Consider the following 22,402-nt stretch of genomic DNA (forward strand, 5'->3'; position numbering starts at 1 on the left):
TGCCTCTGGCGCGGCCGAGTGTGCACTGTCTTGATCGGCGGCTGAATCCCACATGGTTGCGAAGCCCGCACTCCAGGGCCATCCTGCGCAGGCAGCTGTGGGACACCACAGACAGCCACCTGGGGCACGGCCAGGTGCCCTCGGGCACGGCCAGGTGCCCTCGGGTAGACTGAAGGTGCGCCTGGCTTTTTTAAGGCCTGCTGCCGCCACCACCACCGGGGTGCAATCGAAACTGGCATGAGGCAGGGAAACTGGGGAGGCCGGGACGCGCCGGCAATAAGCCTGCGGCCCAGGGATCCTGCGACGGTGCTGATCGGGGACTAGCCTTACGGGGACGAAGGGAACAGGGTCCCTACGACAGCCCCAGCCACACCCTCGGGAGGCAACCACAGGGCGATTGATGTTCAAGCGACCCTCAGACAGGTGTAGCCCTGGGAGGAACATTGGGCCCCACAGTGAGTTTGAAGTGTCAATGGTGAATGAGTCATGCAATTCACACTAATTCTCGCAGCTAGCTGCGTTCATCAACGTGCGAGCCGAGTGATCCACCGCCAAGAGTCACAGGCAACTTGTTCCAGACGTCGGCCTAACCCCGCCTGTGCCGAGGGAGGCAGCACCGCCTGTGGCGAGACAGCCCAGTGCTACGTCTAGCTTCCTCATTTGGGAGTCGGCCAAGACCATTGTGGTTTTAAAAACAAAAAATATATATATATATATATATATATATATATATATATATATATATATATATATAAAAATAAAAATCAAGGCGCTCAGCTCGGAAACCTGCCCGCCACCTGAAGCAGCACAGCGCTTCCCACGGGGATGGATGCAGGCCGCTCCACCGCCAGCTCACCCGGCCCGATCCACTATTCCTTCTCAGACCCCTCAGCACCCCTTTCAGAGGGTGAGGGGGAAGAGACTGCACGACAGAGAGTCGGGTAGGACCGCTAGAGTCTTCAAACACCAACCCACTCACACGGAGCCGAGCTCCAGGTACCTGGGCAAGAGAGGTCACCCGCTGCAACGGTCGACCACAGATGACTTAGATGCCCGCCCGTCAAGAAAGCCTGCTGCGCCATGGCTCAGGTCTCACGCCTGACGCCCACCTAGGGAAGCATCCCTTGAGAACAGCCAGGTTTACCTCGGCACCCGGTTGCCCCCACTCGGGGCTTACCTGCTAACCGGGTGCACCCACCAATGCCCGCCACCTGGCAGGTCAGACAGGAGCGCACACCCATGGCTGGCGCAGTCGGTGAGCCGCGCAGGGCTCCCTCTCCGGTGCGTGGTTGGGGACATCCCCAGCAGATTAACCCAAACCTGCCAGTGGACCTGCCAGGCGTCCCCATCCAATTGCTGGGTCGTAGACGACCCCCCCCCTCCAGTGGAAGGCAATCCTGCTTCCCGGAGCCTGGCTGCCCACGCACACCAGACCGCTATGCTGGCCGGACTGTAGCGCAAGGCTGTGGGTCTGCGTGTCTCAGACACCACCGAGGTCGGGCGTGAGGCTCTCCCTCCAGCTGCTCCGCTGTTAATGATCCTTCATGCCCCCACTCACAAGCAGATACCCCAGCCCTGCATGTCAAAACGCCCCATTTCTCCTTCCAAGCACACGTTCCAGAGTCCCTCCCTCCGAACCCACACAGACACCAACATCCGTCCCTCCATAACTACACCAAGATGCTCCAACCATCCAGCGCCACACCCATATGCATCACCTCTACCATGAGACTCGCATTCAGATGACGCCATCCTCCCTCTATACCTACACCCAGATAACCCCATCCCTTCGACACACACATACTCCCACCCCCCATAGACCAACATTCTTCTCTCCAGACATACATACCCCATCCCTCCATGCACACCCAAATGCCCCCTTCTTTCCCACCAGTGCTCCAGTTCTCACTCAGAACCACATGCTCCATCATTCCCCGACATGCACCAATTATATGCCTTTCCCTCCATTCCAGATCCACAATGCCCACATCCGATCCGGACTGCACCAAGAGGACCCATCCCTTCCTCCACACCAATACCATGATGCTGCATCCTCAACTTCACACAGCAAGATGCCCCAATCCCTCCCTGACCAAGCAGTCCCTATCCCTCCCTCCAGAGCCACACCAAGATGCCACATCCACTCCCTCCACAGCCACACCAAGATGCCACATCCACTCCCTCCAGAGCCACACCAAGATGCCACATCCCACCCTCCAGACCAAGATGCACAATACGGTTTCCAGACCAACAGCAATGTGCCCCCATTAATTGCAGACCCCACCAAGATGACACCATTCCTCCATCCACACAGCAAGGTGCCCCCATCCTGCCCTCCAGATGCACACCTAGATGAAACATCCCTCCCCCAGGCCCACAATGTGCCCCCATCCCACCACCAGACAGACCAATGTCCCCATTCCTCCCATTAAACCCATACCAATGTTCCCCCATTCCCTCCAGACCCACACTAAGATGGCACATCCCACACCTAGATGACCCATGCCACCCTCCAGACCAACAGATGCTCCATACCTGTTCCAGACCGATACCATTGTGCCCCATCCATTGCAGACAGCAAGGTGCCCCCATCCCTCAATCCACACAGCAAGATGCCCCCATCCTGCAATCCAGACCAACACCTAGATGAACCATCCCTCCCCCCAGCCCCACAATGTGCCCACCTCCTTCCCCCAGACAGACCAATGCCCCCATCCCTCCCATTTAACCTACACCAATGTGCCCCCATACCCTCCCTCCAGACCTACACCAAGATAACCCATCCCACCCTCCCAGCCCACACCTAGATGACCAATGCCAACCTCCAGACCAACAAATGCCCCATACCCGTTTGGTTTCAGACCGACCAATATGTGCCCCCATCCATTGCAGACCCCACCAAGATGCCACCATCTCTCCATCCACACAGCAAGATGCCCCCATCCTGCCCTCCAGACTCACACCTAGATGAACCATCCATCCCCCCAGACCCACATGTGCCCCCATTCCTCATCCAGACAGACCAAAGTCCCCATCCCTCCCCTCAAACCCACAACAATGTGCCCCATCCCTCCCATCAAACCCACAACAATTTGCCTCCATCCACTCCCCCCAGAGCCACACCAAGATGGCCCCATCCCACCCTCCAGACCAACAGATGCCCCATAACAGTTCCAGACCCACACCAATGTGCCACCACCCCTCCATAAAGCAAGATGCCCCATCCAGACCTCCAGACACACACCAATGTGCCCCATCCCTCCCCGCAGACCCTAATCAATGTCCCCCCATTACCTCCCTCCAGAGCAACACCAAGATGCCCCAACCCACACCTAGATGACCCATGCCACCCTCCAGACCAACAGATGTCCCATACTTGTTTCAGACCAACACCAACACCAGAGACGACATCCATCCATTGCAGACCCCCTCCAAGATGCCCCCATACCGCCCTCCAGACCAACTGTGCTCCATCTCACCCTAACACCCACACCTATGTGCCCCGATCCCTCCCTCCAGACTCACTGTGTCCCTATCTCTCCCTCCAGACCCACACCAGCGTGCCACTATACAACCATTCAAATCCCATCAAGTTGCCCCATCCCTCCCTCTAGACCAATACCATAATGCCCCACCTTCCCTCCACATAGCAAGGTGCCCCTTTCCCCTTGCAAACCCAACCAAGAAGCCCATGCGCGTCTCCTGGACCACACCCAGATAGCCCCAGCCGACCCCCTCATCAAACATTAAATTACTCTATTGGCTCCCTCTGATCAGTTAAACACCATCCAATGTCCCAGTTCTTAGCCCTGCATTGCTTTCCCGTTGAATAGCTGAACATGATCTTTAAAGTAAATGTAATTTTCCGCTCCCCCGTCTCAATCTGGTGACTTGCAGGAACGTTCCCCTTTCCCGAAGAAAATGGAAATTGTATTCTCAGCCAGCCAAGAACACACAAATTCCCGCTGCTCTTGCAGGCAGGCCTTCCTGCTCAGAAAAATTACGATGAAGGACAAGACAAGTCGGACGCTCCACCTGTTTTTTTGCAAAAACATTCCCAGTATTCCGAATAAAATGCCCACCGACGCCGTGACCGCTGTCAGCCAACGGCACGCGGATTTCGGTTTTACTGGCACCGGCAGTAAGAACTTTCCCGCTCACTAAAATTGCTTACGTAAAGAAGAGCAGGCGGGCCATTGCTATGTTTCTCGGATGGGACCTCGACGCTACCTTGCCCGTATACGGAATGGATGTGCTACTTCTTAGTACTTCCTCTTCCGTGGTCTCTACCTAAGCACGTACACGTCCTACGTGAAAGGTCCCGACGACTTAACAGAAACACGTGAAATACGTCTTCACGCTGTAAAGGCATTTAAGAATATATCGGCAAACTTTTAAACATACACACTATGCAATCGGGGCTCATAAGGACTTTAAATGTGTGACTGATAATTAAACCAATATAAGGCCTCCGTTCACGATAGGCTTATTTTCTGATTCCGGGCAACATCAGGTGAGCGCATGCGATCCCGTTTTTGCAGTGAATTTTATATGCATTTCTTTTAGTATCCATTAACTTAGATGTGCTCATCTCATCGCTTTGTTATATTTGACCGTATGAGGAGTCTCTTTACACCCTCTGGAAATGCACGTTGAAGCTTTCATTCGTTGTATTGTGCTTGTCACATGTTGACATTAAACCTTGCAGACGCAGTAACTGCTGACTGTGCAGCTACTGCAAGTGACCATATATTTAATTTAATACCAGAGCCGTAATGATTGCAGGCCTGCTACTGTTTCCTGTTCCAGTGCCTACTCTGAAAGTAATGATTCCCCAGCGATAATAGTTGCAGATCCGGTACTTTCCCCGTGTCTAATGGCCCTTCTGTGGATAACTGCAGGCACAGTGTCTGTTCTAGGTCTAATGGCTCCAGAAACAGCACCCCATGAATATATGGGCAGACACAGTGCTGGTCATTGGGCCGGCTCTCGGCGAATCCGAGATCCGGCACCAGATGTGTAGCCGGATCTCGGGATCCAGCCAGAGTCAGCCGCCCAAGCCCATGAACCGCGCTGGAAAAAAGAAAGAAGAAAAAAAAAAAAAGCGTCCGCAACGGCAGCATTGCTGTTTACCGCGGCTTTGGCACTGATGTGTAATGCACAATGCTCACTACATGTACAACTGAAAGGAATCAGTTACGCCAGAGCCGCGTAAAAGGCAATGCTGCCCTCGCAGGCGTTTTTTTTTTTTTTTTTGGCACAACAAAATGAGCCAGGGCTCATCAAGGGGGCCTGGCCTAACTGCAGGCGTCCTGCTGGCCCATTAGGTCACGCCCCCCTGAAGAGCCCCGGGTGTTGATCTCTGCATTTATTTTCTATTGGGTTGCCTGGCAGGGGACAGCGCCTCGCCTATTCAGCCTTAATGGTGGTGCTTCCCCTCGGCAGCTGGGGAGGGGCAGCGTTGCCATTAAGGCTGAAGGGGTGAGGCTGCTGGAAGCTGAGGCCGTTTTCCTTTCAGTCTTCAGGAAAACGGCCTCAGCTTTCAGCGGCCTCACCTTTCTCTCCACAATGGTGGCACCGGCCCACGGGCATCTCCTGCTTAAAGGTATGCCTCGCAGGTGCGGCGCCACAATTATGGCTGAAAGGCATTTTTTTCTGGAGCCTGAAGCTTTCGCACACGAGAGAGAGCTTCAGGCTTCGGAAAAAAATCCTTTTCTTGTAGTGGCCGGGGCTGGCAGGGGAGATTAGTGGGCCCCACAGGGCCCCGCCTCAGATTGAAATTTCGGAGCCTGCCGGGGCGGAGCCCCAGCAGGCCCCGTCCCACTTAAAGCCCTGGCCGGTGGTAAAAGGCAATGTTGCCTTTGTGGGCACTTTTATTTATTTATTTATTTATTTTTAAGTATTTATCTGATCGGATGGCCACTACCAACCCCGCCCCCTCTAGACCACGCCTCCTCTTCCCCCAACTCCTCCCCCACCCACACTTGTGGGATCCCCCACCACATTTTTTCCATTTCCACCACTAGGCAGACACTGCCTTCTCTAGCGCTGATGGTAAAGGGAGCGAATGAGTGCAGACGCAATACCTGCTCTGGAGCTAATGACTTCCGATACCGTACTTAGCACCTACTCATCAGCTACATCAATACCTGCCCTGGGGCAAATAATTGCTGACACAGTACCGGATCTGGGATACGGATGACAGACACAGTGCCTCCTAATCCGTTACATGACAGAATACCTCCCGTGGGTCTTATTACTACAGACACAATACCTGCTCTGCACAGTACATACTCTGGGGCTAACGATTCCAGTCACAGTATCTTTTCTGGAGCTAATGGTATTTAACATAATACCTACCTGCTTATGGACAAATATGGGGTTAATGACGGCAGAAATAGTAAAAACCCCATGCACCTTGTCCTTCTCGTGTGTCCTTTCCCATTCCTAATTCTCTTGACACCTCAAATCACAGACTCTGAAATAAACGTACAGCGTAAAGAAGTGATCGGTAGGGATAAACCATTGTGCCACGATTTTCAAAACATGTTTGGTGCAACTGATGGGATGCTCATTCACTACATTTGCGCCAACAAGGTGGTGAACCGTGCACAAAGGACATTTTAAATGTATGCATCATAGTTGTGCACATTGAGGTGCTCTTTTCCCACCAAATGCAGAACTGCGCAAGGCAGAGGGTGGAAAGAGTGTTTTGGGCATTTTCAAATAAAGAGGTGCATTTTTCAAAGCACAGTGGGAAACCTTTTTTCCATGTGCCTTTTGGGACAGGTGCTGGGGCATATAAAATGTATGGGTAGGTCACTTATGATCCTCTCATGCAATGATTGAGTGAACGCTGTGTGTGAATAAGCGAGTGAATGTTGAGTCAAATAATGTGGGTGTGTTAGTGCTGGGGCATGGAGCTGATTTTGGCTGGGGAGGGCAGCACAGTAACAATGGACTTTTAAAAAAAGTATTTTATTGGTATTTTCAATAGTAAGAACACATGTGACCACCCTTCTCGCCCCCCACCTTCTCCCCTCTTCCCCCCTTGATCTCAACACATGTAACCAACAACGTTCCCAGTCCTGTCACCCGCCCCCCCCCCTGCACCCGTGAGTCCATAAACTATATAGATAGCTCCTGGTCCCAAGTTTGTGTGAGTGGCCAGCTCTATAGCCAGCCGTTGTATGGGACCATGCACAGTTTGAGAACCTCCCCCCATAGTCCTCGTCTCCCCTAGAAACTTCAGCCATATCTCCTCCCAGCTTCCGGTGAAGGCACCCTCCCCAAGTGGAGCAAGTACTCGCACCAGCCCCAGCGATCTCATTTTCCTCAGGCACCATGCAGCCCGCAAGTCCCGCTGCAGGCAATGCAGGACAATGTCCCAGTCTGAGAGAAACCTTTGGTGATCCCCTTGAATCAAATAGGTCATTCACTCCAGTGCCACAAAGTTACAGATTTTACTAACCCATTTGTGTTCTGTGGGGGCAGCTTTGTTTTCATTTGTATGCCACCACACGGGTTGCCACTATCGGGATGATGTATGTCTTTCTTTGAGCTTTCGAGGGTAGATTTTACAGAACCCCGCCCATTCCCAGGACAGCCATCCTTGTGTGACTTTCTGTCCTATAGCAGAGCGCTGACGCATTTGGTTAGAATGGATGTAGTTTTTCTGGGGTGAAATGCCATTGGACCAATTATCTTCACCCACATCTCCTGAATCTGGATGGCCTGCGTGAGCTTTGGGATATCTGCCCATAACGGAGCCCAAAGTTCCCCCTCCAGCGGCTGCCCGATTAGTTTCCCAGTGCTCCAAAAAGTGCCATATCTAGCTCCTTACCCCTTCCGCTATAATCCCATATAACATTCCTACCAAATGCCTGTCCCTGTGTCTATCGTTACAAACCTTTCAAAGGGCGTGAGATCCCCGGTGGCCGCTGAACCGACCATTGGGTTTGTAAGCCAGTGCCTCAGTTGAGTAGTGATGCCTCTAGCCCGAAGTCCTGCTTGCACTGTGCAAAGGATTTCATGTTCTGACCCGAGAACATGCCACGTAGTATGCAGCACCCTGCTGCCTCCACCCATTGAAGCCCAGTGTCAACTGGGAATTCCTAAATGTGTTTGTTGCTTCTATTCTTGTGGAGTAGTAGAGTTGTATTGCTTTGAGGACTGTTGCTTTGTACAGTTTGAGTTGTCTTTGGTATTTTATTTTGTCTTGTCTGGTGTATTGTTCTCCTTTTTTTTTTCATTTTGTGATTATTTGTTTGGAGTTTTTTCAGTTATTCTGTGAACCATTTTGCTGGCTGTTTTCTTTTGGTGTTGCTTTGAATGTTTTAGCTGGTGCTAATTGGTTAAGGGCCTTGGTGATCCAATTGTTGAGTGTGTCTTATGTGGTATCTATGTTTGGATCGGTGGGATCTCTTTGCCTTGGGACGGTTGCACCTAGAAGGTTTGTTAGGGCCACTAGGTCCAAATTCTTACCGTTTCCTTTCTTGCTGTTGTGGAGTATTTCCTTCCCAGCCAGTAGGCGGGTTCAGGGTGTGATGTAGAATGGTTTCCAGTAGTGGTCATTCTACACCATTGGTGTATATGCCGCTGATGCAAATGGTTCTTCCCTGCAGAAAATTGCATCCAGGGTGTGTCCGGTGTCGTGGATGGATCCATTTACTATTTGATTGAACTGCAAGGTTTCTAGGAATGCGCAGAGCGAGTCTGCTGTGTACACTTTTTTTCTTTTTCGAACCATATTTTGAAATCTCCCAGTATGACTAGGTTGTCTTGGTGGGTTGATAGAATGGCAGCCTTGTCTGCTAGTTTTGTTGCAAAGTCGGGTTTGTAAGAAGATGGTCTGTAGGAATACTATGTTAGATTGGTCATTGAGTTATATCTTGTTTAGGAGCTATTTGTAGTCTCCACGTGGGTTGTGATGATTCGAGATGCTCGGGTGTGTTTTTTGTGTATAATTGCGATTCGCCTCCTATTTGGTTTTCTCTGTTGGCATGTATTCATTTATAATTGTCAGGTATTGCTTCATTTGCGATGGCTTTATAGTTGTCTGATAGCCAGGTTTCTGTAAGGAAGAGTTGAGGGACGGTCCTTCGAATTCATCGAAGGGCAGTTAAAGGGCACACTTTTGTACAACCTATCATCAATATTCAATTTCAAATTGTGCACATAACTTTCTGTCCTATAAATTCACAAGTACATAAACATTTTTTACTTTTCGCATTTCATTGCACAAGTATCAGTCAGCATATGCTGTCCGGTTACGCCAACACCTACATGTAATTTCTGGAAGAAACACAAGTGGTTCATAACCCGAGATGGGAGAATCATCTAAATTGCTTTGTGAGATTTATTGATGACTTGTTCGGAATATGGACTGGAACCGTAGAAGAACTGGAGGAATTATTTTCAATTCATGGATACACTCGCAACCAGGATCAAATTCACCCACAAAGTGAGCAAAACATTGATTTTAATTTCAGGATGTCCTAATTTATCCAAAGCTAACAAAGTGGAAACAGTTTTACCAAAGCTACCGATAAGAACAGCCTACTATTGGCATCAAGTTTCCATCTGAGGGAAAACCATTGAGAGCATACCTCTAGGCCAATTTCTAAGATATAGAAGAATCGTATCTGAAGAACATGAGTTTAAAATTAAGACGTCAGATCTGACAAAAACATTCTTGGATCGAGAATACAACAAGGTGACAGTACTAAGGTATTCAACCAGAGTCATGAATATCCCAGATTGCAAGCACTCAAACCGAGTCCTAAAACCACGATCAGTGTTCTTGTATATGTGACAACCTATTCACAACAAAGTAATCAAATTAAAAAAAGAATTAAAAGAAATTGGAATATGCTATTTTTGGACCCAACATTGGCAAAACTCTTTCCAACTCCACCACTCTTTGCCTACAGCAAAAGCAGATCACTATGTGATCACCTGATTAAAGCAGACTTTGATCACAAAAGAACCAAAAGAAAAATCTTCAGTGGGACCTTACCATGTAACAACTGCAGTTGTTGCCACAATATTATCACAGGAAACCCCATCAATCACCCACACAAAAGACATCAGATCCCTCTCTCAACATGTAATACCAAAAATTTTATATATGGAATTAAATGCCCATGTTTTCTTTTTTTTTAACGTAGGGCTAACATCCAGGAAAGCAAAAACGAGGTGGCGTGAACACAAGTCAAACATTCGACTCTTCATCAGAAAAATTTCCTGTGGCACAACATTTCATTGAACACAAACACATGATTGCCCAGATTCAATGTATTATTTTGGATCATGTTACTTTACCCAGTAGAGGGGGCAATTTAAATAGATTACTCCAGCAAAAAGAATTATACTGGATCAAACAATTGAACACAATGTATCCATGGGGGATGATTTTGGATTGGGACCGGAGTTGCTACTTATAACGGATATACCAGGAAAATTTGTACTACGAACAATAGTCCTGTATATGACCACGTCTATACCACACTTCAAATGGATCATGTGATATGATGGTATCCCCTGACAGACTGATTATCTACAAGGATGATCCAATATTCAGCTATCCACTTGAAATCTCAGAAAAGCGCAGATTTTGGAATTTTGGCCCTAATTCATTTTTGTCCATGATCATATCTACACCACGCCTCAATGGATCACGGGATATGACTGAATCTCCTGACACATTTGAAAATCATAGGGCTGGCCTAATACCAAGTGACCGGCTTATGACCTCAAAATGGGCATATAGAAAAGCACTGGGTCTTCAATTTTGCATCATATACAGTGTAACAACTTTTATAATACTAAACCAATGCCTAAAAGACACACCAAGATGGTGCCCAGTTTATTCACATTGACTGAGTGGAGCAATACAAGAATAAATGCGCAGGCCCAAACAGGTGCCTAGCAACGCATCAGATGCTACGAAATGCCAGGAGAATGAAAGAACCGAGATGCGTGAGGACAACAACGCGCGAAACAGGATTAACAAAGGTAAGCTTCGGAAAGAAAACATACGAGAATCGAGATCCAGTGCAGTACTCAAAAATGGTTTAATGAGCCCATTATTCATGCGCATGACATTAACACAGAGACCTTTTCCCTCAGACGTAATACCATAAAACGCCTTGCTAACAACAAGCTCAAATCCAAGAACGCCGGCAGAATCGACCTCAACCAGACGGCAAGCAAAAGGCATTAAAAGAAGGTATTCACAAATTCACATGTTCATATTTGGGTAAAAATAAGTCCATTAAGAGATGAGCTACATCAGAATGAACGAATGCCAGGATGACAACATACTTGTCATTATAAAGACTGAATCGCATATCTAATATAGTGCCCACAGAGACCGTGGACGGGATCATCCCAGATGAAGGGAGAAATACTACAGGCATCCACGATCTAAAGACTGGATAATCCAGTTATCTTGTGGCTCTGTTATGAAAACTAGGTGAGTCCAGATTATTTGTATTAACAAGAATGAAGCTTGCAAACAACAATTGAACAATTGTCGGCATCTAAGTGGGGCCCAGCACTGCACAAGCAACTGATCCCACATGAGACCGACCCCTCTGCCCGGGAAATAGCACATCTAATCGCCTGCACAACCTTTGTTTATTTCTAGAATTGAGGAAACTAGTTACTAATACACATGAAGGGTATTGTTGATGCTCAAAAATCACGATTCTGAAGGTCAGTGACAATGGCTCCAAGGATCTACTTTGTATTTGAAATAAAAAACTGCTTGTTTATAAAATTTTATTTGTAGAACTCGCCAATATCTCCAGATATTTTTACCTGAAGAAGGGCAACTCATGCCCGAAACGGGTAGTAATTGATAGGAGACGTCAATCCGAGACAATTTATCTCTGCAAGAATTACATCTGCCCCTATCAAAGTACATGGGTTTTCAAACTTTCATCACTAATTATGCAGAACATTTAATAATATGTTGAAAAATTTGTTTGACAAAAATGTGTTTGCCATACATTGTATTTCACAAAAATTTGGAATGATTGAAGTGGAATTGTCATTTGAATAGTCAATTACTTGAAAAAAAACGGACAGCATATGTTTATGCTTACGGATCACTTGGTGCAATTAAATGCGAAAAGTAAAACAATGTTATGTACTTGTGAATTTATAGGACAGAAAGTTGGTGCACAATTTGAAATTGAATATTGAATGATTGACAACTAGGATCTACAAGAGTCTGCCCTTCAATTCAAAGGACCTTCCCTCAACTTTCACTTAGATCTGGTAGCACAGAACAGACGAGGAGCACCGAAAATGTGCAGCCTTATCCAATGTAAACAAAGAACACCAGGAAAAAACATAGTATTCCTGAGTGCACCTCTACACCTCTTTACAGTTTCTGTAAGGAAGAGCATATCTGTGCATCCTCGCTTAGGTCATTGATTTCTGTTTTTTGCAATGTGTCTTAACGTTGTGGAAGCTGCAGTATAGTTTGCTTTATTTCCCTTTCGTGTTGTTGTTGGTAATGTTTATTCTGACCAGTGTGTTGTTGCTTGGGTTTCTGTTCCAGGTGGGTTTTTCCCGGTTAAGTCTTTTGGGTGGGGTGGTTCTTTGTTGGTCAATCCTTTTGTCGAGTAGACTGATGAGGTTTATGGTGGGGCTGGTGGGGCTGGTTTGTTCCGGGTGGTAAATGGGAAGCAACCCCTCCATTCCAGTCTTGGTAATATAGGGGGTGTAGAGTGTGATTGATTTCCGTATTGTCCATGGTGGAGACTGGGTTGGGATGGTTTATTAGTTGTATCGTTTTGTTTGGTGTCCTAGTTGGGTCTGTATTTGTGACACTTGTTGGCTGTCTGTTCGTTGTTGCTGTCCCGTTTTTATTTGCCACATTGTCGTATGTGGACGGGTAGTGAGCAATGTAGGCAGTCTTTTCTGTTTTATTTGTATGTCTCTTTGGGCCACCTCAGATATTTGTCGGTTTTTTGGGCTTGTGGGATCATGCTGCAACGTTGGTGCCTTCCCGAGTGGTTTGGGTTTTCTTATTATTTTTGTTGTCTGTTCTTGCTTCTTTGTTTTTCTTGTGGGGAGGCATAATGTGTGGGTTGTGTTCCTTTGAGTGGGCTTCCTCTTGCGGTTGGTGTTTTTCCTGGTCTTTTGAGCTTAGTCTTTGCTGCTTGTGGTTTGTTGTTGCTTGTATTTGGTAGGTTGTGGGTACTTCAGACCTCCGTTGATGGGACTTTGTGGTTCAGTTTGTTTATTGCTTCTTTCTTTTTTGGATCATGTTATTGCTTCATTCTTTTTCAGATCCTATATTTTTGCTTCTTTCTTTTTCAGATCCTATGTGTGTTTTTTATCTTGGAGATCCTTTTGGCTATGGTTGTTGATTATTGGATTATGCACAAAGCAAACATGAATACTGTGTGAAGGAGTACATGTGACTACTGGCATATATTGGTGCAGCCAGCATGCAAATGTATTGATAGTGAGGGTTGCTGGGTTCTTGGATTTAACTGGGATGGCAAAGGCTTCTTACCCAGGGGGTGCATGCTATGTTTAGGCCTCTGGCTTCCACTTTGGCCCAACGTAGTCTCAAGCTTTACCCTTACCACAGTGAAGGGTCATTCAGCATAAGTGCAAACATGCAAAAGCGGAATGACCATCTGTATTGGTCCACAAATCATCCTACAAACTCTGATGTTCTGAAGTAATCAGTAAATCATCCCCAAATCACCAAGAACAAACATCATGCCAATGCTCTTGAAGTAATCAGCAGGTCGTCCCAAAAGCATCAGGAAAAAAGTTTCCTAAAATAGGGATGATAGCATATTCATTAAGGCATCCTAAGCTCATCCCCAAATTATCACCCACCATTCTGAGATATTTGCTGATGACTTTAACAGTGTGATGTCTGATGTGGTAATGACTTCTAGTGTAGCTTGATGATCATCAGATGACCCCAGGATGGTCTCTAAAGTCATCCTTTTAGACCAGGTTACCTTTAATGGCAAAACTATTGTCATTAAAATAAGAGCTGGGGCTGAAGCAAAGAAAACCTTCAACTCAGAGGACGTGATATGACACAGGACTTGAGTCAGTCACAGCAGAAATTACGGATATCAGGGTGGGTGAATTGGGAAGCAAGGCGGGTTACAGCCAAATAGTGCTGCATGCAAGGTTTGAGCTGAAGATTCGGTTGCTACCTTTCCTGTACGTACTTGCATGACCCTGGTAGGGACTGTGTGTTTGTGGGGATCATGAAGTGGGCAAACCAGGTGAGAGCCTATGTAATATCCTACACGTCTGCATTGCATTAAAAGCTTGGGTGGTCCTAAGTCAGGTGTCCAGGTACACTCAACATTGCCTTTTATAAGGGTTCCTGAGGAAGATACAGTGGTTGGCGACCATGTACCTAGCAAAAGTGTTTGCGAGGTTGCTGTTGCGCGTGCATCTGCAGCAATCTACTGCTTTGAACCGGGGAATCTGAAGCAACAGGAGAAAGGCAGCATCTTTCTTACTTGTGCGCGCTCTTGCTCCCACAAGAACTAGGGAAAGCTGAACGTGGAGGTTTAGCATGGGGAAATATACATTAATTCGAAGGGTTGATGAAAAAAGCAGAAGTCAACACAGCTGTCGAATGAACCCACTGCATGTTTGACTGGGGTTTCTGAGAGGTTATAGGTCAATGGATCAAATCAAAAGGATTGAAATACAATAGGGTTGAATCAAAAGGACTGAAAACAAAAGGGTTGCCTTTATTTATTTGGGGAGGGGGTCCCCCCAAACTCCCTTTTTTGTGGTAGAAAACTTTCCTATACGAAATGCCAAAATAATATTTAAAAAAAAAAAATTCGACCCCTTTGTTTTTAGGTCCTCTTGACTCTACCCTATGGCATTCGATCCTTTTGGATTCGAACCTTTGACCGGACACCTTTCCGAGAAGCAACCCAATCTAATAGCATATAAATTGGGTTGCTTCCGACATGATGCATTGATGTCCCGGGAGGATGTCCGTGTCTGTGCTTAGAAACCTCTGGGTATTAAGCACGTTATAAATACACAACTAAGACCTATTCCTGTAACAGCGCCTCGATGCCCCCGGGCTGTGTGAGCGCTTTAAAAATGCAAATGAATTGAGGGAAAAGTCAGGTTTTCTGCAGCCGATGTTTTGAGAGGACACCACCTAATATCCCTACTGATCTGATCAGATCTGACTAAACAATTTGAATAAGAAGGAACCCGAGGGGAATGCACCTAAGCTGTTAAAAGTGTGCCTTCATGACTTCCTCAGTTTAAACCGGGTGGGGAGGTGCTGGAGGTTTGGGTCTGTCACAAAGCAGGTTTGCCAGGCTAAGGGTGCGATGCCTTCATTGAGCCAAGCACCTCACCATTATTTCCATAATCTGTGGAGCCCAGAGCTGGTGGACCTGTTACCCTGGTTGGTGTTTGTAAAACGATGACCTGAGGCATTGTTTTATGGTTGGCAATAAAAAGGTGTGGTTTTTTATTTCAAAGTATAATCGTACAACACATTTGGTAAAAGTATCCAAAAACACAGTGATAACATCTTTTGGGCACTGGGCCAGTGGCATCTACCTGGCCCGTGCCGCCAACTTTTTCCCACGACTTTGTGGGCCCCATTCGTTGCCCTGTTATTAATTATTTCTCCTTTCCTTCTGGGTGGGTGGGATTGGGAAAGAAAAGAAGTCTCCTGCATACTCCAAATGACAGCTGGTGCTCCGTTGGGAGTACCAAGGAGAATTGATGTCTTCCCTCCAGTTCCCTCTGTTTATTCTACTTCTAATGCCTGCTGGCATGTTGTTTCCACAGCCTTCCTGCCCCTCTGGCCGGCTGGCACTGACAGCCATTCACACCTTGGTTTGACCTCCTTTGTCCTAATCTTCCTGTCCCCGTTTCTGCCCCTCTGCTGTTGGCACCACACTGTGTGGCAAGTGTTTAGGGTGTGGTGTGTCTGTGGGGAAGGCACCAAGCTGCCTTGCTCATTTTTGCAACGGCTGCCCCAAGCAGCCTTGTTTGCATGGTGCTTACCATTGCCCTAGCCCCCGGATTATTCTCCTGTGCCTGCAAACTCCATAGGGGCCCTATTGTGCCCTATAGTGCAGAACTGGCCATAATCTGTGGAGCCCAGAGCCGGCTGACCTCTTACCCTGGTTGGTGTTTGTAAAATGATGAGCTGAGGCGTTGTCTTATGGTTGGAAATAAAAAGGCCATGTTTCTTTATTGCAAAGTATAATCGTACATTTATTTATCCAAAAACACACAATGTTGACATCTTTTGGGCACGGGGCCAGTGGCATCTACCTGGCTCGTGCCACCACACCTGGATGGGTTCTCGGCCGGCCAGGTTCCCCCCCCAAAGTTATTGAACTACTTGTATCCTTGTTTATCGAATTTCTCAATCACCTCCTCGTGGAATTATTCCATGACTTTGATTGATAAATGGACTCCGTCTTTGTTGAACAGTTCAGGGTGTGCTAGCGAAATTGCCGAGTGTAGTATAAAGTGAATTTCTCTGCTGATGCAGAATTGTTCTAGTCTCCTGTTTTTCCTAGCAATGTCAATTGCCTTTTATGAATTGGCCCCCTGCCATGTTTTTCTGAGTAGCATGGCTGAATAGGAAATGTCGGTCTCCTTCCAATTGTGCACTATTCCTGCCAAGGATGCGCATGTATCTGACAGTAACTGCTTTCTGCCTTGCTCAATCTACCAAGTCATTGCCTCCCAGATGTATCATTAAGAATTCCGGTGGGTCCCTGAATGCTACCAGATCTGCCCGTTTGTGGTGTATCTCCGCCCATCTCAAGCCCCTGTATCCCCACCAGGATGTAATGGTATTCTTAAATGCCGATTTTCTTTTGTTTCCCTGTCCTGAAAACAAGAGTGTCCTACGGTCCATGCCGATTTGAGGGGGGCGTCTCGTTCTGTTGGGGAAAATCATTATTACATTAGTTCTGGCCTTGCATATCTTTTATAAATCATTTTTCCAACCCCCTATTTGTTTTACTTTGTCCGCGCCCAGGGCCGCTGATGTGGCTGCTCCTATTCTGAAGGAGTGTCTCTCATATTCCATGCTGTTCCAACCCGCTTTTTCAATGGTTGTCTGGAGGACTGCCTGGAATTGGAACTGACTGAGAGCCCTCCCATCTTTATGCATCGGAAATCGCCCTCCCATACTTGGGCGGCACCTGAGGTACTGGTTCCTGATACATACCAGGCAGTTTGTTTTTGTCATCAATGCAATAAATTGTAATGGTCCTTCTGCTTCCTGTCTTGTGACATTTGTACATTTATATTGCCATAAATCCTCTTTTACCTGGACCTCCAGCATTCCTAACCCCTCTGTAGCTTTCGTGCTGGATGCGATAAGCTCGCTAACTCTAAATGCCCCAAAATATGCCATGGCAAAAGCTGTTTTAAACAGTTGTCTTGTGTTTTTTTTCCGAGCAAACTATTTCCAGCCATTATATCAATATCGCTAATTTCTCAATGTTTAGTGGACACCTTTTGTGGGCCCTATTGTCTTTCCCCACTCCTTCAGTGCATAAGTATCAATGCACTGTGGGTTGGTTCCGATCCCCCTAGTATTTTTGAGAAATATGCTACTGCTGCTAGATGTCTCTTTGCCCAATCTTTTTTCATTTTTTGGTTGTACGCCCATTCTATTATGAATCTCTTTTGTTATGAGCTCTAAATGCTCCATCTTTGACTTTCAGTACTGTTTCCAGAAACCTGCTATATTGTTTTGCTGTGTTCGCTGCCAAGACTTTCTTGACGATCTCTAATAATAACCCTGTGGCAGCGACTGTGTAGCCGGCCAGAGGTGCGCTCTTACTAGCACCCATTATTGAGGCGCCTGTTTTTGTTGTTCTCTCACCTTGGTCCCGGCCGTCCGGCGTTGACGCAGGTGTTTTCCTTATTTCTGTGACAGAATATACCATCATTCTTTAGGTACCTCTGGCTTCTTGGTGTCCACCTCTGGCCTCATTTTTCAAAATGTCTCCCACTGAAAGCGAGATAATGCATCTGCAATGTTTATTATGCGTGCCGGCTATGTGCTTGGCTCTTATCTCAATATTTTTTTCAGTGTTATGGTCATGACCTTACACATTTTTATGACTAACTGGCATGTACTTGATTTCCTGTTGTATAATTCCTGCTACTGCCATATTGTCTGACCATACAATTACTGTTAGCCAGCCGGTCGCCCAATACATGCAGTGCCAGGCAGATTGGTATGATTTCCAGCAATGTTATGTTCTTTGTCAGTCCTTGTGTGTGCCATAATTCTGGCCATGGTCCTGCAGACCATGCCTTCTCCAGTATTGCACCAAAGCCCTTGCTTCCTGCCGCATCAGTAAAAAGTACCCTTTTCCTGCTGGTGTTAAATGGCGTGTGCCATATTTTCCTGTTGAAGTCAGTCAGGAAGTCTTCCCATACTGCTAGATAATTCTTTTTTTGTTTTTGTTTGTTTTTAAAAGAATATTTACCTCTCTGGTCTTCATTTCCAGCCTTCTTGAAAAGACCTTCCCCTGCGGGATAACTCTGGCCGCAAAATGTAAACTTCCTTCTAATGATTGCATTTCCTTAATTGTCCCTCTGTTTCCCCCCTGTGATTTGATATTTTTTAGCAACTCGTTGGAATCCTGAATTCCCCCGCAGCTGTATCTATTTCAATCCCCAGGAAAATATGTTTGTGTTGGGTGGGGAGCAGAGGGGGTCGAGGTTTTTTCTTTTGCTAGCGGGATTCCCCCGTGCCCTGCCACCGCTATAGTTTTCCCTATCGACTGTTCACGTTCAGTAGTTCCTGGCTGCCCTTTAAACAGGACGTCTAAATAGTGAGCCACCTGTGTCCCTGGTTTTTCTTTTTAAAAAGCCCACTGAAAGAAGCAACTAAATTGTTCAAAGAATGCACATGATATTGCACGCCCCATGGGTAGGCACTTACTGTGTAGAACCTATTGTCAAATGTGAAGCCCAACCAAGGCTGTGACATGGGGTGGACTGGTAATAATCTAAAGGAAGATTCTATGTGTAGTTTTGCCATTAGTGCATTTCTGCCAGACTTCTTTATCATCCTGAGCGCCTCCGGGAAGTGTGTATGACACTGCTGCTTCTGTGGGAGGTATCCCTTTGTTTACTGACTTGCCCCTTGAGTATGATAGGTGGTGTATTATACTATACTGCTCTGGCTCTGTTTTGGGTACCAGCCTTTGTGGTGAGCATATGTATTCGCTGAAAGGCATTTTAACTCATGACCCTCCAATTCTTCCTAGCTCCAATTACTTTTGTATTTTCTCCCTTACTAATGTGGGGGTTTCTTTTGCTGAAGTTTGACGGTATCAAACCAGACCCTTGACCGGGATGATAAATTCTTCCTTAAAACGTCTTTTATTGTCTGGATTATGTCTTTGCCCGGGTGGCTCTCTAGTAGATTCATAAAATGGTCTATTTTAATGGGTGTCTTGCCCAGTGTTATGCTTTCTGCGGCTATGGCCACCCTATCCCTTTCGCCTTGATATTCTAAATGTTTATTGCCAGATCCCTCCCGTTTTCCGGCAGCTTTAATGGTTCCTCTCTCTTGGTAGTCTTACTGGTTAGTCTGGTACACCCATTGCTGCTATGTTCTCCCCTGCATTTGTTGCATGCGTGTTTATATCTACACTCCTTTCCCCAAGAGCAGTACCCTTTTTCAAACTTCCAACATGTAACATTGCTTTTAGTGTTATTATATCTGGCTGCGTGTATTTGACCTAGCCCCCCATGGCTGTTTTTTTTACGAAAAGTCTGCTCACCCTTATTCTTGTGCTCTGGGTCTGTGCTTTTCACACTGTTGCTCTGTGGTTTATTTGCCTGTAGTGTGCTTTTCTCTGTGCAGCAAGGTGATTTCGTTTTTAACACTTTGTGGATGTATATGTTGGCCTGAACCTCATCCCAATCTCGGGGCATGCTTCCATGGCTCTTCTGAACTGATCATCATAGGTGAGACATGCATCTCCCTCAAAGGTTTCCCTTATCTGCCTGATGTTATCCTTGTACGCAAACAGTGTCCTGCCGTAATTTGAAAATGTTTCCAAAATGACTGTTGCGATGATGTTGAAAGCTTTTGGCCAGTTATCATAGTTCTGTACTACCTTCCTAGCTATGTTCTTTTCTTCTATCTTTTTAGGATCCCCGAATACATCATACCCTTTCTGCTCGGCCTCCAAAAGTGAGAATATTTTGTTGAATTCTCCTTAGCTATTTGGTCAATATCCCATGCTAGTGACCTCTTTTGCATCTTTCTCTATTAGATGCAAATTATCTATTTAATTATTGCTTGTATTAATGGCTGTGTGATCCCTGTGCTCCCCTCTAAGATCCCTATGTTAGCAGGCTCAGTAATGGTGGTGGTAGTTGTTACGGCCTGGTCTTTTGACGTGGGTATTGTTGTTGCAGCCCCATCTGCCTGAGCTGCCTTTCCCTTACCCAAGCTCTTAAATGCCTGTTTTTTTTTGACAGATTTTTCTCATGTTGCCCTATGTCCATTACCCATTTCTCCCCTAGTTCTGCTATCATGTTTTCTAGCTTATCAAATTTAGAATTTACTATTCATTCTTGTTTGGCCATGTATTTGTTAGCAAAACTATCCATAAATGCAGTCATGTCTGTATCTTTAACTTTTCTTTTTCTGCCCCTCTGCATCTGCTTCCTCTGCTGTGGTTGGTTTTGCCCCGTCTCTGGCGGCTCTGTTTTGTCCAAAGCCACGGTGTCCTCTTCCTCATCTGTGTGATCGCCTAGTCTCTTGCGCACCCAAGCCCAGCCGTGTATCTGCTGCAGCCCATTCCATAAGCTTGTTTCCTCGTTTTTCTGCACTTGTCAGTGCTTTTTCAGCCATGTTTGCTATTCCTTGGTCTGCTGGTTGCTAGTATTTGTCAAACATCCCTTCTATGTCTTTTCTTCCTACTGTGTTCTGCAGCTTGCCTCAGCTGCTTTCTTATCTCTGGATTCCTTCTCTTGCACTGTGTGCACAATGCTGTGTCAAATTCTGCTGCCTTGGGTACAATATTTCCTGTTGCTGCCGTGCTCTTACTAAAGCCTCCGTATAATGTTATTACTGACTTGGCCCGACTTGATTTGAACTCGTAACTTTCTGGTCGGGAGTCGAGCACGCTACCGTTGTGCCGATCTGGTTGGACTCATTAATATGAATTATTTTCTCTGGCTCCTTTGCTTTGTACTAGCAACACTTGTTTCCAACGTGTGGCAGCCCTTCTTCTTTGCTGGGCAACCTCAACCGGGACTCCTTGTCTCGTGTTACCGGGCTGCGCCCTGTTCCCCGCTCGATTTGGATTTCCCCTCAGCCTCTGCTGGTGGCTTGTTCTCTCCGCTCATGATTTCCTTATCGTTCTTGTTCTTTTCACTATGTTAAACGCTACCCATCTGAGTAAAAAATGTTCCTGTCAATTTCTAGGGCTTTCACGTCCGACACCCTCCAACACGCTGTCAGACACAGCAGCATCGCTAGCTTTCCCGAAAGCTGTGAGCGGGAGAGACTATTGTTTTCTGGAAACCGTTGCAAGACATCTCGGACATCCCATAAGACTGCGTACTTGGGTTCTGGCGGCCTCTTCAATTTAATTCCTTTCTGCAGGCGAATGACCGCTGGATGCTCTCCCACCGGGTTACCCTCTACTTTGTCATGCCCCGCAGATAGAGCGGATCTATACACCCCTATTGTCCTGTACGCGCCACCTTCCTGGAATCTGCTCGCCAGAAAACTGAGAATGTGTACTACAGCTGCAGAAACGAGATCCAAAGTCTGACATGCGCACCATCATGACCATCTGTCCCATGCTGAACTGTAGGTCCTAATGGTGGAAGGTGCCCAGGAGTCTCTGATACAGTCTGCAGCTAGCTGCGAAAAGCCTGGCAACTCCCATCTCTTCCTGAAACCCTGCAGGCTATCCAGCGCAGTGAGCACGCCTCTTTCGGCAGGTGACGCTGACCGGCTGGGTTGAGAAGGTCTGAATGATGCAGAACTATCCTCGGAAAATCAGAAGAAAGTTCCATTGCTACTGGAAACCAAGGCTGGGGGCTTCCAGAATGGGACGATCAGCACTAATTCCGCTTCTTACCTGCAAACTTTCGCTAGAACCCTTGTGATCATGATGAACAGCTGGAACGCGTACTGAGCTGCCTCCGACCATGGCTGCAGGAATGCTTCTGTACCTGCTGCACCCGGGTCCATCCACCAGCTGAAATACATATGGGTTCAGTCTGGATGCAAACAGATCTGTATCTAGGGGACCCCATAACTCCTGAAACCGTCGGAATAGTTGAGGTAGTAGCTTCCAATCGCTGGAGTCTACAGATATCGAGAGTTCCAGTCCGCAACTCTGTTCTG

The 22,402-nt window shown here is 46.8% G+C and overlaps 1 protein-coding gene and 1 pseudogene across 1 annotated transcript in view; one reads left to right on the forward strand and one right to left on the reverse strand.

Annotated features, from left to right (window-relative positions):
- Positions 1-409: 409 nt before the first annotated feature.
- On the reverse strand, positions 410-560 carry LOC138457071 (5.8S ribosomal RNA; annotated as a pseudogene).
- A 3,828-nt stretch (positions 561-4,388) lies between these two features.
- The window catches only part of TMEM147 (transmembrane protein 147), a 102,100-nt gene continuing 84,086 nt past the window's right edge, over positions 4,389-22,402 (forward strand). Inside the window, exon 1 of the mRNA XM_069604831.1 lies at positions 4,389-4,513. The gene's annotated coding sequence lies outside the window, so the exon portion shown is untranslated. The remainder of the gene's footprint in view (positions 4,514-22,402) is intronic.

The sequence above is a fragment of the Ambystoma mexicanum genome, chromosome 1p (assembly GCF_040938575.1).
Source record: "Ambystoma mexicanum isolate Mex_15411 chromosome 1p, UKY_AmexF1_1, whole genome shotgun sequence".
Lineage (NCBI taxonomy): Eukaryota > Metazoa > Chordata > Amphibia > Caudata > Ambystomatidae > Ambystoma > Ambystoma mexicanum.